The sequence below is a fragment of the Chelonia mydas genome, chromosome 11 (genome assembly GCF_015237465.2).
Source record: "Chelonia mydas isolate rCheMyd1 chromosome 11, rCheMyd1.pri.v2, whole genome shotgun sequence".
Taxonomy (NCBI): domain Eukaryota; kingdom Metazoa; phylum Chordata; order Testudines; family Cheloniidae; genus Chelonia; species Chelonia mydas.
In genome coordinates, this window is record NC_051251.2 from 40,007,108 (window position 1) to 40,024,432 (window position 17,325).

The following is a 17,325-nucleotide window of genomic DNA, read 5'->3' on the forward strand; positions in this document are numbered from 1 at the left end:
TCTTCCTTGGCCTTCCCTCCACCTGCCCTCTGTGGTGGTAATTTTCTGTAAAATCTATTCCATTGTATGAGGTATTATGATTTTTCATTTTTCATCATTATGATTTTTCAATTACACATCTTTGGCAAACTGGATTTCTTCTTGTGATGCAGACAAATTATCAGCAGAAGTGGATCAATAGCCCTAGAAATTAATGCTATTTTAAGTAACTCTGCATGTGTACTCGAGGGTAAAGATCCCATAGTCTTATTTGTTTTCTATCTAAAAATGGTGTACATTCAGGTGGGTGCAATCTACTCCACTTAGTCTATATCTCCAATTAAACTAGAACACTTGATTGAGCTGTGAATTGCGTTTTAGTGGAATTCTCCCTCAAACTACTTTAACCTATGAAGTTAATGTATAGATTGCTTCACTTGAGCACTTTCTTAGACCTAAATTTTCTACTAATATTCAAAACTTGGGACTCTAAGTACAGTATTACCTTTAGTTTAGTTTCTTTAAAGATCAGGCATGGGGGACAGTGTTAAGTAATATATAGTATTAACAAAACTGCATCGCTTGGCAGCCCTGCCACCCAGCTCATAAAAAGACTTTAGCTTTCATATCAGAGAAGTCTTTGTATTGCTGCCAGCATGCTTTCCACAACACTGCTTCATGGGTGTGTAACACTTCTGAGAGGGAAAGACTCATAGAAATTACAGGCTACCCCATTGTGCAACAAGCTTATACACAGCTTGTCACAGATGAAGTGTTAAGTACTGACTGAGTCATCCAAGAGTGACTCTTCACATCCTGTGTGTGTGTGTGTGTGAGAGAGAGAGAGAGACTGGATAGCTGAGCTGTTTGCTTCTTCATTGCTAAGGGCCTTGCTTAGAGGTGGCTCTGAGAGAGGTGACCTTCACAAATATTGACTATTTAGATAGTGCCAATGTCAACTAAGCACCAATCATCCCAGGAAGCAAAGATTCTCTAAGCTTGCTCTGAGCCTTGTGGGTTACATCCACCAAATTCCTTAAGACAAAAAGCCTGTTAGTTAACTACCTTTCGTACCTCAGAGTTGATCCTGATACACTCTTTACGCATCCGATGAAGTGAGCTGTAGCTCACGAAAGCTCATGCTCAAATAAATTGGTTAGTCTCTAAGGTGCCACAAGTACTCCTGTTCTTTTTGCGAATACAGACTAACATGGCTGTAGTGTTACCACTACACTCTGAAACCACTCTTTACACAGCTTAACACCCACATACCTCGGACACAGACCCATAAACAACAGTCCACTTTGTTATTATAACTTGAGGGAGGGGACGCAAAGTTACTCTGCTCTTTTGACAAACATGTCAATCCGTAAAAGGTCTCCCTATTATTTTCAATACACATTATTTGGGTTTTGTTTTGTTTTTCTCTTCTAATCTAATTAGTTTCTACTGGGATGCCTAACTGCTCATTGCATGTGTCCATATTTCCAAGCAACACTGCCTTAATTCTAAGTTAGCACTGAATAAATGTGTTACTTCAGCTATGAAACCTTTAAAGTAGGTCTACACTGGAATGAAATACCCACAGTTGACTCAAACTTGCAGGGATATGAAATTGCAGTGTAGATGTCTGGGCTGGAGCTCTGGGACCTTGTGAGCGGGAGGGACCCAACCTCCAGCCAGAGGTGGAATATCTACATTGCAATTTTTAGCCCCACAGCCTGAGCCAGCTGTAGGTGTTTTAATGCAGTGTAGACATAACCTTAGAGGACATAGTCTCCTCCAAAATACTTTCAAATGTTGGTCTGGAAAGTCACAGTTAAGGTTGCACTTCACAAAAAGACCCACAGTATTATGGAAACATACAGCTGAGGTCATTCAAATTTCAGAGTGCCACCCTGAGAACAACCAAAATGATGATTAAACTGTCTCAGTTCTCAGTGAAACACACAAATTCTAATTATTACTGACCATTATTATCTTTAAGCTGTGTGGTGGGTGTAGAACTCGTGCAGAGCAAAGACTGTGGGCAAAAAAGCAAGTGAGCCTGATTTCCTGTGTAGCCTAAAAACAGGTAAAGCTGTGTATGCATGTGCTAGAGATGGGCAGGGGGACATCATGGGAGGGAAAGCTTAAAATGGCTTTTATGTAACCATAAAGGACGCTCTCTTCTCTTTTTGCTTTTGTTTTATAGTTAACGAAGGATGGGTGTCTCTGCTAGCTCTTCTGCGATGCTGGTATATCAAATGTGACAACTGGTATTCAGGGGTTGTTGAGTTCTGATAGCCACTGACATGCTGTCAGAGTAACATGTCCATTGTCTCCACTGTGCTTTCTCAAGATTTCCTTCTGTAAATCACTGCAAGTAGGCCACTCTGTGGCAGGAACATAACAGTAGGTGGGTAGCAATCATGGCGGGAATTAGGACTATATAACTGCAGGAAAAAGAAGGGAGGATGCCATAGGGTTAGGGGACCTGCTACTGAGAAGGAAAGAGAAAGTACAATTGAGGAAGGAGAAGGAAGAGTTAAGGGAAAATGGTAATGCCAAAGTGGAACCCAAATGTATCTTGAGATCTCCTATAGATTCTGGGGGCTTAGCTGGCCTTCAGACTTCTGCCTATTAGGTCACTGATTTCTGGCTTCAACTTCTCTTCTTCTTTTTTGTAAATCTCTGGTATGCTGGCATTCCTTCATATTCCCCCCTCCCCCCAAACACAAAGCCAAATCTATATGATTAGAATGAGGCCATTGTGCTAAACCTCCCACATGTGGTTGCAGCATAGAAGACTCAAAGGAGAAGCTGATGTTGCAAGAATACAACAATCTGCACAACAAAATGTGTATTGCTTCTCTCATCCCCACCCCATCAAAACACCTTTTGTTTCATGAGTACAGTTTGAAATAAGAGGTCTCTAATTTGAAGGAAGGAAGGTACAACCCAGGGCTTCAGATAGGGTGGATAAAAGCACTGGTGGCAGATTATCTTCTTGTGGAGTAAAACTGGGGATCTTACTACAACTCTCAACAGTGCTGCTTCTTGGTTTGCTTCTGCACAAGAGTCGAGGGGGGAGGAAGTGGCTAGTTTGGAAGAAGAAGCTTTCCCAAAAGTACTGGTATCTTATACCTGCCACCATCTCAATGTCTGTCTTTTGCCTCAAGTATTTCTTATGGAAGACTTGTCTTAGTTGGATAGTGCTATCGCTAAGGCATTATACTCTTAGCAAATTTTTCTTTCCCAATCTAATGCATAGCATTCTCAATGACTTGTCAGCTATCCCAGTGGGAGAGTTGAATATATTTTCTTCAATGGTAGCTTGTCTTCTGGTCTCAAGTGACTGTAAGACAACTATACTTGGCACACTGATATATGGAGCCAGATCCACAGCCCACCCATGGCACTTTTGTGCTATTCTGGTGGTCAAAGGAGAAATAGTGTTGTCTTAACCAGCCTCTGGGGAATGCTTCTAGTGCAGCAGGAGTCACTGGGTGGCACAGTGCCAGTCTAATAACCATGCTATCCCTCCCAGCCCCTGGCCTTGTGGTCATGCCTGGAACATCTCTCTACCTCTGCAGTTCCTGGTTGCCAGAATAGTCCCTTGGACCACTGGGAGTTGGGCACATTTCAGCACAGTTTTAGAACTGATCTAAAATGCATTGGCTAATCTGTGGCACTGTCTGCCCCCAATATCAGATTAGTGCAGGACTAGAGGGAGTCAACTCAGGCAATACTCAACAGCTCTAGAAGACCACAACATCACCCTGTGATCTGATGTAACAGCAGTTGGCAATTAGCAGAAGAGGGAAAACTTTCAGACTTTCCCCAATGATACAAATTCTTTACTCAGCTTCAAGATATACAGCAATAGTTACAATGGCTTCAGCTGCTAACCAGCCATAAACTGGAGTGCCTCACTCCTTCCAAAGATGAGTGACAGTGGATTGACAAATAGTAACATCCAATCAATCTCCAGCAGCAGTGCAATTCCATAGGCTGTAGAGATTCTCTTGTTAAATGAAGAATTCAGTGTCCTAATTTCTTGCACCGTGTAGAGCTTTGAAAGTGTGGGATTAGGGTAACTGGAATTGGTTATAGGGACCCTTCTCTCATTTATTTTGGACGGAGTCCTGGCATATTGCAAAAAAGTACATTCCAGCCAGGAATGACCACTGGCTAAAGCACTGAGTCACAAGAGCACTGTCTGCATTTACTTCTGGGGTTTGACAGTGTGGTCAGGCTGACAGTTGTGCAAGTTCATTCAAGCTTATTCTTGTCCTTTAGGCTCCATCATTAGCAAGCTCTGGCTTGCCTCAAATACCAAAGCCTGTGCTTACTGGAGATGTACTCCAGACAGTGTCTTTAATATCTTTACTTGTAAAGCAAAGCTGTAACTGGGGAGTCAAATCTTGAAGTCCTTAAAGCTCCATTGGCCAACCCACTTGTGACCTGCAAAGGGCCTTTGTCCTAGGAGCTACTGCAGCCAATTCAGTTCAGTAACTGTTGTCATATAGTTCTACTTGCTGCACTGGTTTGGGGAGGAGGAAAGGATTCCACCTCTTCAATCCCAGCAGAAGTCTCCTGCATGCAGCTCATTTACTTGAGCAGGGGCAAGGACTTTGCCTTCAATCTGACGTTTTTCCCATGGATTCATAGAGTTCAAGGCTAGAAGGGACCATTATATCTGATTTGACCTCCTGTATAATACAGGCCATTGTGTTTAACACAGTTACCCCTGTACTGAGCCCAGTATTTGTTTGCCTAAAGCATCCTTTTCAAAAGTGATCCAGATGCCAAGAGGTGGAGATCAACCATTTCCCTTGTCAGTAGAACTGGTGCAAACCTTCTGACAAAACACTTTTTGTTGGAAAATGCCAATTTGTAGGAATCAAAACTTTTTGTGGGAAAGGGTCAGTTCTGGCAGAACTGTAACTGGGAAAGGTGTATCAGGCCCACAATCCATTTCCACTGGGCTGTTTGTGGGTGTGTGTGTGAGTGACACCCTCTCATCCCAGAGCTACCAGTAGGGTCGTGGTTAGAGCACTCACTGTGGATGTGAGCATCCCTGTCCTACCTGATATGGAATAGGGGCTCACACCTATGTCTTCTAATCCCAGGTCAATACCCTTACCACTAGGCTATTGGCTGTTTTGGGGTTGGTCTCTTTCTGTCCTTTTTCACAAATTTTTTTTAAAAGATATTCTGTGTCGTACAAAACTAATGAGAAACTCTCTGAAATTGCAAAAACTTCTCTTAGGCATGGAAAAGCTGTTTTCCATCCAGCTCTGCCTGGTAGTTTGTTCCAAAGGTTAATCTCCCTCACTGTTTAAATAGTTAAAAAAAAAAAAAGAAGAAGAAAAAAAGTGCGCCTTATTTCCAATTTGAATGTGTCTGGCTTCTGCTTTCAGCCATTTGTTCTTGTCTCACTTTTCTTAGTGTTAGATTAAAGAGCCCTTTAGATACCTAATATTTTCTCCCTGTGAAGGTTCTTGTACACCATAATCAAGTTACCTCTCTTTTTGATAAGATAAACAGATTGAGCTCTTACTCCAAGGTGCCTTTTACCTTCTCCCCTTCTTTCCCCCGCTGCCCCCACCCCTCCATGGGGGAAAAAAAAGCCATAAAGAAATGTGGCAAAACTTTCCCTGACTTGCATTGGATATTTTAGGAAAAAAATCAATGGTCACATGTGCAAAAGAAGAAGACTACTTTTGCCTGATGCTTGAAATATAACTAAAATGTAGCTTCTTTGTTTCTTTTTTTAGCACTTCATATTCAGTCAGTCTTGTCACTGTGACACATTGCTGTCATTTATACTGATATTGCGAAATGCTCTAACCAGCATGCTAAAATAAAATTGGATCACAAAGCAGTTTTGAAGGGACTCATCTCTTATAGTACAACTCAGTAAGGTGTGGAATATCCTAAAAATGAATGTGAGGAAGTGGCCTTAACCTCTGTTTTCTGGGCAGCCTAACAGACTAGTAACAAACTGCAGGATTTAAGTCCATAATTAAGAACTCTGCTAGAGTGTCTGCCAAGCACATTTCTCAAGCCTGTCATAATTGTCTGCTTGATCACTCTTATTTCATGTAGCATAGTCCCTCTGAAATATCCTATGGTGCTCTGCAGTCTAGGATCAAGCAAGATCATTCTCTTTTTAGAAAAGATTTTTTTTTTCCCCTATAGCACCTTTTTCACAGGAACTGAAACAGCTTTACAGACATTAATGAATTAAGTTTCCCAAAAGTCTTGTAAGATGAGTAAATAACATGAGAAAAGGCACAGGCTAAATGACTTGCTCAAGTTGTGGCAGACAGGAAGGGTGATCCAATGACTAGCCTGAGTCTTGCTACCTGCCCCCTTCCCTCCGCCATTCAGTCCATGATTTGCCTCTTATTTCAGGTGTGCTGAGAGATAAAGACTTTGAGGAGGCCAGATACTATGGTAATAGGGTTATACAAGTACCATAGATAGAGTGGGAAATAGTCCAGGTCTCTTACCTTAACTACAGTACCATCCGTCCCCCTGTGCTACAAGATATGAGCACTAGGCTGTCTAGCTACCAATTTGGTAGGTATTATAAATATCTTGGATAGAAAGAACATACAGTTCTGAGAAACACTGCAAGTATAATTCTCACAAGTCAACATCACAGTTTCTAGATTTCCAAACGCTTTCTGTTTGCCTCCCTTTGAGTATCGATGGGTTTAAGAAGATCATGCAAATAAACTCTATAACAGTTTGTCAAATATTGAAAATAAAGGCTGAATGCAAAGGACTTAATGGAGCACCAAGGAGAAGGCTTCAGTGCTGTGATGGTTATAGCATGGTCCTTGTTAGAGTAGGATAGCAGCACAGGAATCGTCTGGTCATGACAGTAGGAAGCTAATGGGTGTGATAGATTGGTATATGTAAGAACATAAGAATGGCCATACTGGGTCAGACCAAAGGTCCATCCAGCCCAGTATCCTGTCTACTGACAGTGGCCAATGCCAGGTGCGCCAGAGGGAGTGAACCTAACAGGTAATGATCTAGTGATCTTTCTCCTGCCATCCATCTCCACCCTCTGACAAACAGAGGCTAGCGACACCATTTCTTACCCATCCTGGCTAATAGCTATTAATGGACTTATTCTCCATGAATTTATCCAGTTCTCTTTTAAACCTGTTATAGTCCTAGCCTTCACAACCTCCTCAGGCAAGGAGTTCCACAGGTTGACTCTGCACTGAGTGAAGAAGAACTTCCTTTAATTTATTTTAAACCTGCTACCCAATAATTTCATTTGGTGGCCCCTAGTTCTTATATTATGGGAACAAGTAAATATCTTTTCCTTATTCACTTTCTCCACACCACTCATGATTTTATATAGCTCTATCATATTCCCCCTTAGTCTCCTCTTTTCCAAGCTGAAAAGTCCTAGCTTCTTTAATCTCTCCTCATATGGGACCCGTTCCAAACCCCTAATCATTTTAGTTGCCCTTTTCTGAACCTTTTCTAATGCCCATGTATCTTCTTTTGAGATGAGGGGACCACATCTGTACGCAGTATTCAAGATGTGGGCGTACCATGGATTTCTATAAGGGCAATAAGATATTCTCCGTCTTATTCTCTATCCCTTTTTTAATGATTCCAAACATCCCCTTTGCTTTTTTGACTGTGCCGTTGCACACTGCGTGGGCGTCTTCAGAGCACTATCGACGATGACGCCAAGATCTTCCTCCTGATTAGTCGTAGCTAAATTAGCCCCCATCATGTTGTATGTATAGTTGGGGTTATTTTTTCCATTGTGCGTTACTTTACATTTATCCACATTAAATTTCATTTGCCATTTTGTTGCCCAATCACTTAGTTTTGTGAGATCTTTTTGAAGTTTTTCACAGTCTGCTTTGGTCTTAACTATCTTGAGCAGTTTAGTATCATCTGCAAACTTTGCCACCTCACTGTTTACCCCTTTCTCCAGATCATTTATGAATAAGCTGAATAGGGTTGGTCCTAGGGGAACACCACTAGTGACCCCTCTCCATTTATTGCTACCCTTTGTTCCCTGTCTTTTAACCAGTTCTCAATCCATGAAAGGATCTTCCCTCTTATCCCATGACAACTTAATTTACGTAAGAGCCTTTGGTGAGGGACCTTGTCAAAGGCTTTCTGGAAATCTAAGTACACTATGTCCACTGGATCCCCCTTGTCCACATTTTTGTTGACCCCCTCAGAGAACTCTATGGATTAGTAAGACATGATCTCCCTTTACAGAAACCATGTCTGTCTCTATTAATTTGAAAACTCCATTCTATTTCATGAATGCCATTTTGATTGTAAGACTGTACTGAGCCTTTACTTTGGCTCTGCAGCCTCTATCTTGAGCTGAATTGTCCAGGAAGTGTCAGGAGAAATCCTGGCTCCTAGTAGAAGGCTAACAATGGAATGTAATCAAGAGTTGCCAGCCTGGATGTCTTCCACTCAAATAGAAGCACCCCAGAACAATGAACTGGCTGCAGCTCTGGTAACCAGCATTCCTAGTCTAGACTGTAGGTGGGCTGCAACCAAGCAACAACTCATCTGATAAGCAACTTGAAGCTGCAGGGGGTGGGAGGGTTACTTGCTAGAGGTAGCTGAAACTATATAAAAGGGAGGCTCCCTCACCAGCCACTTTGGGATAAGACCAGAACAAAAAGACAAGACTGGTGAGGAGGGTCCTGGGACCATGAAAGGGCTATGGGAATGCTGAGGACATGGGAGAGGGAGGAGGTTTGCATCTAGGTTTGTTTTTCTGTAGATTTGTATAGCCCTGGTGCTTTCACAATGAGTGAAATGTGTCTGGTTTAGAAACTCCTTTGAAAAGTCTATGTGTCCCCTGCTTTAACTATGTAGTCTCTGAAGAGGGCGAAACTCTGATGTTTGTGGCATTAACACCGAGAAGTTAAAAACATAAAACGCTCTTGCTGGAAGATTGCAGTGTAACACTACTTTATTTCTTAAAAATCAGAATGCTAAAGCACAAGAACAACAAAAACCAACAACAGACCAAGCAGGCTGCTCCCTGAAACAGAGAGGCACAACTCACCCTATTTTACTCTAGGCTGTCTGCAGCCTGACTGCTGCTAGGCCCAGATCACATGCTTCCCTACAGAGTCTCCTACCCTGCAGATAGGAGCAGGAAAACCTCTAAAATTTAAAGTGACAACTTATAATGTTTATAGTTTTTTCAATACATCTCAGCAACAGTGATCCAGAGGCTCCACAGATCGAGTGGAGTTCTGAGGTGCATGTATGAGTTCCTAGGAGGCTGGGGAGAACAGCACTGGTTTCAAGACCTAAGCAGGTAGACTGCAGACTCCCAATCTTCTTGAGGAGTCCAAGGATCATACTAAGCCTAAGGGTATGAGGGAGCCAAGGTTTGGATCTGTTACACCAGGCTGGTGAACATCCACAAGGCAGATAGGATGACAAATCATCCATTTCCACACACGTTGTACAGACATGGAACTCTCAGGCTCTCGTCTACCAAAAGTTATGTCCAGTTAACCTCAGACTCCACTCCTGCCCCCCATATCTAGTGAGACAAGGACTACACACAAGGGATCTGAAGCTGAAAGGATTCTTTGAGAAAGTTTGGACTTGTGTCTAAAACGTGGCTTGTAATACAAAGTCAGTCCTACCTTTACTGACAGCACTTGCTACAAGTCCATAGTTTAACTAAACTTTGTAGCAGTCTCTCCCTTCAAGGCTATTCATAAATGGGGGATGTGAGTAAAGCACGTTCTCAAAGTTAATGACTTGTCAGCGCTCTCCACTTGTGAGGTAAATCCCTTCTCTTCATGTGTCAGTATAATAATGCTTGTATCTATAATTTTCATTCCATGCATCTGAAGAAGTGGGTTTTTTACCCACAAAAGCTTATGCCCAAATAAATTTGTTAGTCTTTAAGGTGCCACCGGACTCCTTGGGGTTTTTTTTATTTATTTTTTTTTAGGGTTGTATTTGCAGATAATCATACAGCTGCTGGCTAGTTGGGACTCTCTAATGTTTTCCAAATGCCTCATGACTTCTAGACCCTCACAATGATTCACCTGAAATCTTGTATGAAGAACATTAATCTGTTCACTGTATATAGATTTAAAAAAAAAAATCTGTCTCCCAGTTAGGAGGCAGAACAATGTCATGTGATGTAAGTGTCTGCCCACACATAAATGACCAAAAAAAAAAAAAATAGAGCAAACTGTATATGAACAGTTCATAGCCTTGACTATTTACTAGATTTGCAGAAAGCTAAGATTGATCTAGAAGCAACTAGCTAACCAAAATATGAAACTAAACTGGTAATGAAAATTCACCAGTATGGCTATCTCTAGGTGCAGAGAAGCATAAAAGGAAGCACTTATACAGAGTAGTCCAATAGTATGTTTGTGGTCAGGACAAATTCTGAAAAAATTATTCCTTTTCAACAAAATAAAGAGTGCAAGGAAAACCCTTCTTGTTTGCTTTGAGACTTCACTGCCAAAAATTACCCCACTTGGCAGCGATGTGCTCTTGCATTGTAAAAAGCAAAGTGTGGTGATATGGCTGGAAACCAGTGTAGGCCTTCATATCACACGCTTTCAGAAGGCAGATCGTGTTTACAAGGAAATGTTTGGAACGCTCTGGAAAGACTTGTAGCCCTTTTGTCCAGAGAAGAACCTGCTAACTTGGGGTTTATTTCAGTGGGAGCAGAATCAATAGCCCATTGACTTTAATGGGATAGGATCAGTCCCTGCGCAGGGAACAATAACTATTTCATTTTATGTCCTATAATCTTGCTCTATACTAGCCAAAGAGTAGGCTTCAAATGGCTAGTTTCAAAATGGCTAAATACACAGACTGTAATTTAAGTAACACAATTTTGTGTATTAATTGTGTATTGGTATTAATACGTTAAGACTTCTTGATAAAGAATCGGCAGCTTTATTGAATACATCCTATCTGGCTGAAATGTCTGAATATGACTAAATAAGCTTTCAAAGTTCTGTCTTTTGGATACACTGGGTTTTGTCTGTATGTGTTAATCCCCAGGAATTGGGAAATTTGTTTGTAGTCTCTGGCTGAACTGTTTCAGTTACTTCAAGTTGAGGTCTGGCATACTGGTGTATTTCATTTACTTCCATTCAACTACTCCAGACTTACATGGATGAGGGAGATTCAGAATCTGGCTCATTCACCTCTCTGGAACTCTGTGTGTGTGTGTGTGTGTGTGTGTGTGTGTGAAGTTTGCTACTGTGGGAGGCCTCCTCAGAGCTGAATGTGTAAAATCATTGTTGAAGTACTTTGTGTCACCTCGATTGGGTCTGACTGCAATGCTAGTGGTTGGTTGCCATTGCAACAGGCAGAGGTGGAAGGGGACCGGTGTTCAAGAGATGGGATGAAAGGGGGAAATCCCCCTTCCTTCCCAGAAGAAAACAGGTCTGTGACTCTTAAAATTTCCTTTTGTTAGTCTGAGTACAGCAAATCTGCTGCATGGGTGAGGAGGTGGCAGTTGAGGTGGATGCATGGAGCTATTGGAGGGAAACCCAGATTATAGTATAAAGTGGGAGAAAAAATAAATATCTTGCACTCCACTCTGCTATTTTCAAAGTGAAGTGTAAGACAAGGGCTGCCTTTCCTTATGTGCTGGAGTTGTTTTCTCTTCCTCTTCTCTGCTGTGCTGCCCCATCAACAGTGCTGCCTGAGCTCTCCCCTGTGTTCCACAGCTGACTGGAGCCTTGCAGACCTTTAATCAGACTTGCACTGTGGAATGTGAATAACAATATTTAAACTTCCATGTTATCTGAGAGTCTGAGCCAAACTCAGGCCACCTCTTGCACACTGCTCTGTGTGTGTGTGTGTGTGTGTGTGCGCGCGCGTGTGTGGAGGAGGCAGTCAGATTGGTCATGGCTGTGGTGCTCCACCCTGGGCTCCTGAATGGCTGCTGGAATTATGGAAGTCTTCCAGAATCTCATCGGTGAGTGGGGTATGGACAACCTACTTTAGTGCATCTGCTTCCCTGATCTGACTGACGAGCTTGTGTCGCTTGTTGCTGCCTCTTGTGCTAAAGAATGGTAGGTGCAAGTTCAGACCCTTTCTTTTGCCAAACACTTTTGTGAAATGAGAATGCTGCAGTTTTATTTTGTGCTACCTGGGCTCAGTCCTCAGAGGTGCTGAACATCCACAGCTCCCATTGGAACTGGCACTTAACTCTCTTCAGGAAGTGCTGGGCCCTTTGCATGACTGGGCCATTTAGGATCTTGCTAATGCCTGGGGGCTGTAATCTGAACTAATGGGAATACAATATATTGAGAGGGCTTTTGTAACTTATCTGAAGGCAGTCAAATCCTATAAAGCATATTAAATATGACAGTTTATTTTCAATATCCCTGCTCCACTTGTGCTCACTCATCAAGTGCCCGTAAGTACAGCATTTTCATGTTCTGTGGATGTACACCGTATTACAAAATCCTTTAGGTGTGTCCAATAACATAAGGCAACTATGCGAGTAGGTAGCCTGAGGCATATAACTTTAGGTGTAAGTAAGACATGCCTAATTTCCGCACCCCCCCTCCCCCACGTTTCCTTTCCCTGATAGTAGGGAAGGCAGAGAACACCAACACCAGTTCAAACTTCAGCAGTATTTTATTTAGTTGATTCAACTACCTGTAAGATCTAGACACTGGGTCAAATTACACAGTTACGCTTGTGCTATTTTTGCTTCAGTGGACTTCAGAAGTGTAACTGAGAGGAAAACATGGCTCTTACATTTTTGTTGATAAGGCAAATGAATCCTTGCTGAAATGAAAAATTTCAAAATCCAAAACCAAAGCAGATCGATCTATCTATCAATCATTCACTATTGTGGCATGGCCTGGGGGAGGTGGGGTGCGGAGGGGGGCAAGGAGGTCAGTAATATGGGAGGATGCAACTAAAACTGGGAGATGAATACTCTGTTGTTGTGCCCATGTACTAGACACTGAAGCTGTCTCATTTGGTACCCAGTCCATGAGATTTGACATACCTGACTGGCAGATGAATTTTGTGGGCCTGCTAGCTAGGCTTTCTTCTGTGTTTTTGGAGATTACTTTTGCCTGTATCATCTTGGAATCATAAACTTCCTGGGGTGGAGCTATGTCTGTCTTTTCCAGATATTAACTTGTATTACCATAGCACAGGGGTTCTCAGACTTTTGTACTGATGACCCCTTTCACATAGCAAGCTTCTGTGTGTGACCACCCCACCCCCCTTATAAATTAAAAACTCCTTTTAACATATTTAACACCATTATAAATCCTGGAGGCAAAGCGGGGTTTGGGGTGGAGGCTGACAGCTTGCAACCCCCCACGTAATAACCTTGTGACCCCCTGAGGGGTCCTGACCCCCAGTTTGAGAACCCCTGCTATAGCACCTAGGAGCCCCGACCTGTAGACTGTGACCTTGTTGTTGTGCTAAGGCTGTAGAAACACAGAATAAGGGCTGAACATGCTGTTAGTCATTAAATAACCTTTGATGGGCACTATTATTTTAGTAGATCTCCAAAACTAAGTTGCTCGGTTGTGTGATTAACTTTTTGCTAGTAAAAAAAAGTTAATGGGAGGACACACTTCAAAATCTCTTTGCTGTTTTCATTTTATTTTGAAAGGCTTCTAGATTTCTCTGTGCACCAAAGGCCACATTTAGAAAGCATGCTGGCAATTTTCCATCTAAATGATAACATCTTCAGGGCACCTTAATGCTGTTTTGTACATAAGCAGATTACTTTCCTCTGAGACATACCTAAGAAGAGTTCTTCTATCAACATTATACCTGTTCCCTCACTGAAAGATTGATTGAGCAGCTAGACTGATTAAGGCTGGTTTTGGAAAATGGACTGTCTGTACCTGTATGTTTTTTTGTTTTTTTTTAATCTGTGAATACTTGAGTTTTAAGGAACCTTTCTTGGCTCTCACAGCTTAAAGTAAGGGCTTTATAATAGCAACTCATTCTACAGCATTTAGCTGAGACAGTTACTACTCTATTCAGTTAATTATTAAAAGAAAAAGCAAGGTTTAGGGCCAGAAGGAAATGACTTCACCTCAAGTCTGTGAGAACAAATACAGAAAGATAGCACTAGATTTCCAGTTAGGTAGAGCTGGCTTTCATGTCCTAGCCCTCCCTACCCTTAATCAGAGAACAGTGTTTACCATGGTGCAGGACAAAACAACTTCCCGGGTACATGGTCAGGGGAGAGAGACAGTGAATTGGAAAGGAGACTAAAATTAACCAAAAATCTCTTGGGCTTGTATCCAGCTAGCTCATTTGTTTTGATATCTAGCTGAATGTATGTTGTAACGTGCATTCTAATCTCCGTGTTCATACTTGAAAATGAAAGTTTATCTGATATTAACAAGCATAATCTTGTTTTGGCCTTCAGGGTTTCCCTTTATTCGTATCCCCAAACAGGAGGAGATTCTGAATCTTAACTGAAAATTCTCTAATCTACAACATGTCAAACAACCCCTTTTTTCTTTAGGGTTTTTTAAGCATTTATGAGAGCTGTTAAGAATTAATGCTAAGAAGGCATAGTACGTAATGGAGATATCACTAGCAGAGAGAGAGAGAGCACAGTATTTACCATACTGATGTAATGGTGTAAGCTACATTATACTTCAGCTCCAGTGAGTAGTGTGAAGTATTGTTGGAAGAAAGTGACATAAGAAAGGAGGAATAGCCTTGTGGTTAAGATATTAGGCTGGGACTTGGGGAGACCATCAACAATTCTTGCCATAGACTTGGATGGTCACTTAAAGTCACTTTAGGCAAATCGCTTAATCTCTGTGCCTCAGTTCCCCATATGTAAAATGTGGATAATACTTTCTTTCTCCTATCCTTGATTGTCCTGTCTATTAGACTGTAAATTCTTTATGGCCTAGCACAGTGTTGAGCATTGATCTCAGTTAGGATCTCTAGGTACTACCATAATACAAATAATAGATTTAGGATTTGATTTAATGTGAGGATCTGTGATCATGTAAGTACATGCTGTTTTCCAGAGAGACCACACACATACGGCATAACAAACAGCACCACCTACAAACACTTTTTTTGTGTGTCTGATTCCATCAGAAGGGGTGTGTGTGTGTGTGTGTGTGTGAATGAGAGGTGAGGGGAATATGGGAGAAAAGACAGACACAGACAAACACTATTGTAGAAGGGACCATCAAATGACTTCTTGTTTTCCTAGCCAGTTGGACTATGCTTTCCCTATGCTTCTTCACTTGTTGATTCCATGCTATTATTAATGATTTCTTTGTAAAAACAAATTCTTGCTCTCCTTCTTAAACTGAATTTAGTGCTATAAAAGGTGTTGAATTGATGGGCTTGGGCAGCTGAATCTTCTGTTTATCCACAGAGTAGGTTCAACATGGACAGCAGTGATATATACTTGCCCATACTATCCACCAGTGTTCTCTTGTTATGGAGATTAACTCCTGTAGGGGTGAGAACACTTTTCAGCCTCACTGATTCAGTCTCTTGCCTTTCTGCTGAGTGACAAGCAGGTGCCGCTTGAGTCTTGTGCGGTTGACACCTGCATGCTAAGAACTGGAGTGAAAGCACTGGCTTGTGTAATGTACATAGGCCACCAAAGAGCTGCCTCTTACAAAGACTTTCAGTTACAATCTGCCAGCCTGGATTAAAACCAGTGAGCTAGAGGCAAAATGCTCATTATCCCATTACCAGTGCCCTGAGCTATCTATTCATTCCCTGGTTCGGGGTTGCTTTAATGGTTGTGTGGTTAAGGCTGTGGAGACACTGTGTGCTGAGGGGGAAAAGAATAGGCACTGACTTGCCTTGTTCAGCAGTGGCTCCTCCACCCAGTTAAGGAGTGGTGTTGATGACTACCCAGGGATATTCCTGCTCTGCTGGAAGAATAGTGTTACATGTAAATCAGGGGGAAATAAACTAAACAGTAGAGCTCTGATTGGGGCAGGTAAACCACTGGCTGTTTCTTGGTGCAGCATTTATTATAGAAGTGGTAGAGATCCCAGTCACCACTGTGGTGGCGGTGGTTTTTCATGCCAGTGGCAGCGAAAGATTTTTACATTCACACAGAGTATTTCTTAATGTATGCCTTGCTGATATGGGACAAATGAGATTTACAAACCCACTGGAGAGAGGATCCAGGCAGAATCGAAGAGGGTAATGAGATGCCAGGGAAAGGTCTGCGTAAGTGAAACTATGAAAAGGGAATAAGTAAAAACTTATCAGAAGTTAATTCTGACAGCGAGGGATCCAGGAACTGGATAATCTGTCCTGGCAAGGGCAGGATGAGTTGACGCTTGTAAGGGCCTGTGACTGCAGAACCCCACATAGAACGGATAATCAAGATATGAATCTCTTTCTATCCCAGAGCAATTCTGCACATTAACTAGCAGCTTTTCTCAGTGTTAGGTTACAGATCACTGCTATGATGTCAATGATCCATTGCGTGCAGGATTAAGAGCACTAGATCAGAGCCGGAAAGATAACAAACCTCCCAGCATATCTGAAAGACACAAGAGGTCTGGGCTCTGTTCCTGGCTCTACCCCTGATTTGAGGTTGGGCTTTCAGTAAGCCACTTTAATGTTAGGCCTGGTCTACACTACGAGTTTAGGTCGAATTTAGCAGCGTTAAATTGATTTAACCCTGCACCCGTCCACACGACGAAGCCCTTTTTTCTGACTTAAAGGGCTCTTAAAATCGATTTCTTTACTCCACCCCCGACGAGGGGATTAGTGCTGAAATTGGCCTTGCTGGGTCAAATTTGGGGTAGTGTGGATGCAATTTGACAGTATTGGCCTCCGGGAACTATCCCAGAGTGCTCAGTTGTGACTGCTCTGGACAGCGCTCTCAACTCAGATGCACTGGCCAGGTAGACAGGAAAAGGCCTGCGAACTTTTGAATCTCATTTCCTGTTTTGGCCAGCGTGGCGAGCTCACCTGCACGGGTCACCATGCAGAGCCCATCAGCACAGGAAACCATGCTGTCCCAGAATCGCCGAAGAGCTCCAGCATGGACTGAACGGGAGGTACAGGATCTGATCACTGTATGGGGAGACGAATCCGTGCTGGCAGAACTCTGTTCGAAAAAATGAAGTGCCAAAACATTTGAAAAAATCTCCAGTGGCATGAAGGACAGAGGCTATAACAGGGACCTGCAGCAGTGCCATGTGAAAATTAAGGCGCTCAGGCAAGCCTACCAAAAAAACAGAGGCAAATGGCTGCTCCGGGTCAGAGCCCCAGACATGCCGCTTCTATGATGAGCTGCATGCCATTCTAGGGGGTGCAGCCACCACTATCCCAACCCTGTGCTTTGACTCCGTCCAA